Below are 2,390 nucleotides of genomic sequence, written 5' to 3' on the forward strand. Positions count from 1 at the left end.
GCAGCCCTCCTCCCCTGAGCTTGGGCACTTCTTCTTGCTTTCTTAAGTACCCAGTCGTCAATGCTTCTGAGCAAATTATGGGAAAAAATTCCTTGAGGAAGTTGAATCAAAAGGAAAGATTCTAACCATCAACAGCTTATAACGGGAAGGAAGCAGCATGCAGCTATGCTATGTGGGTAGATCACACTGTCCTATATTTCATTGCAGAGAACACCTCAATATGGGTTCCTTTGGTCCAAGAACCATTTCCTGGGGCGTCTTGGAGCCCGGCTCAGTCAGCAAAAGGATGCTGAGAAGCAGAAGGTTATCTGGCAATGGCCTGGACAGGAGGAGCCTGTGTCACATCCTGGTCACCAGAAACATTCCACCAGAAGGGGATCCACTGAATGATAACAACCTGCAGAAGTGGGCAAGCTGCCTTGGTGTTTCTCCCTCTCCATAAAACAAGAAATGGAGAGTGCAGGAGGCAGAAACTGATATCAGTGATAGTTCTCTGCCACCTTCAAGCCACGACCATTCAGCGGTAGATTCCATACAAAGTGCCTTTCCTGATGGCAAAGGAAACATCTTTCTCTCTGAGAACATGACCACTCCAGGGAAGAGCCCTGCTGCTCTGACCTGCACATGCCCTCAGGAGGGTCACCCAAGCACAGAATGGTGCACGTGTGTTCAAAAACACAAGCATAGAATAATGAAAAGATCTGTATGGCCTCAGAGAGTCAGCAAAGAGTCAGGAACACACAGAAAAGATGTGCAGTTCTGGGAACTCTGATGAGGAGATACTAGGGGCAATTGTGCCCAAAAATTGCTCAGGTATCCTGGACAAGGATCCAGCCCCAGACAACTCCTGGTATTCCCAGAGGACCACAGAGAGTGCACAGAAAGACCATGAGCCAAATGAGGCCAACACAATTTTTCTCTGAGCACTCTTTGAGAAGCAACAGGGTCCAACCCTACATACAGATGAAGAACTGTGTGCAACAGTGAGTGACCATCACAGAGTGATGGGATAAAACAACAAAAAACGATGTGTCATGATACCTCACATGGCAGTCCATGGGCAAGAAGCACGAGACTGACGCCCATTTCCTGACAACTTGGACAAAACCAAACCCACAGGATTCACACAGTTGAACATATCTGTCCACAGGGGATGCTGCCAGCTGATGATCTGAGCATTCTAAATGCACCCAGCATTCTTTTGCCCAGGAAACACTTGAATCTCTCATTTCAGCACTTAGAGAAATGACACTTCATGTAGGAAAGAACAGAGAATTAGCCAGGAAATGAAAAGGCAGCAGTACAGGAAACCAGGACAGAATCCCTACCATTAACTGGGATGGTGCACATTTGCCATGTACTTGTCACAAAAGTATGACTTCCACAACAGTGCCTGTGGGCCTGAGGCAGGTCAGGACTGCTATAAAAGGCAGCCCAAGTCTCTGCTCCCGCATCCACTTCTCTCACCTCCTCCTCTTCAGGAATCAGGTGAGTGGGAAGCCTCTTCTCCTCCTGCAGCTGCTGCTGCTGCTTCAAGAGCAGCTCTTGCCTGGCTGGAGGTCTCAGCTGAGAGGGGCTACAAGAGCCCATGGCTGGGAGCTGCTTGTACTGGTAGAGGGCAGGGGAGAGAAGGTCTTGTGCAGACAGAGAGCGAGGCTGGGACTTGGCTGAGGTGGCTCCTGGGCTTTGGGCTGGGCACTGCAATGTGGGCCAGGAGGTGCCTTGGCTTCAAGGGTGTTTGGGTGCAGTGCTGCTTCTCACGTGTCCTCACTTTGTGCTTCTCCCTGCCCTCTGTGCCAGGTGCACCTGTGAGCGCCAGCCATGTCCTGCTGCAGGCCCTGTGACCCTTGCTGCCAGCCCTGTGGCCCCTGCCCGCTGGCCAGCAGCTGCAATGAGTGCTGTGTCAGGCAGTGCCAGAGCTCCCACGTTGTCATTGAGCCGCCTGCTGTGCTGGTGACCCTGCCTGGGCCCATCCTCAGCTCCTCCCCACAGAACACCGCCGTGGGATCCTCCACCTCTGCTGCTGTTGGCAACATCCTCAGCTCTGGCGGAGTGCCCATCAGCTCTGGGGGCTTTGACCTCTCCTGCATCACCAACTGCTATGGTGGCAGCAGGTGCCGTCCCTGCTAAAGCTGCTGGCAATGTCTTCTGGCAACAACGCCCAAGCCTTCAAAGCATGCTTTTGGGCAGGAAATAGAGCTTCTGGATATTGTATTTAGAGCTTTGGACCATCACTTCCTTGTTCTATTCTCCTCTCCATTTCTCCCCAAGGCAGTGTAATGTGGACCTGCCATCCTTCCCCCCTCTGCAGAGCAGTGCAAAGAACACCACAAGGGAGCTCCATCTTAGTGGTTGCTCCTGGTGCTCTCTGTGAGCCATCTCCTTTTCTT

General features: G+C 51.9%; 1 pseudogene; it reads left to right on the forward strand.

The window, feature by feature from the left end:
• The first annotated feature begins 1,352 nt into the window (after positions 1-1,352).
• Positions 1,353-2,130, forward strand: LOC118696672 (feather keratin Cos2-2-like; annotated as a pseudogene).
• The last annotated feature ends 260 nt before the right edge of the window (positions 2,131-2,390 follow it).

The sequence above is a fragment of the Molothrus ater genome, chromosome 27, assembly GCF_012460135.2.
Source record: "Molothrus ater isolate BHLD 08-10-18 breed brown headed cowbird chromosome 27, BPBGC_Mater_1.1, whole genome shotgun sequence".
NCBI lineage: Eukaryota > Metazoa > Chordata > Aves > Passeriformes > Icteridae > Molothrus > Molothrus ater.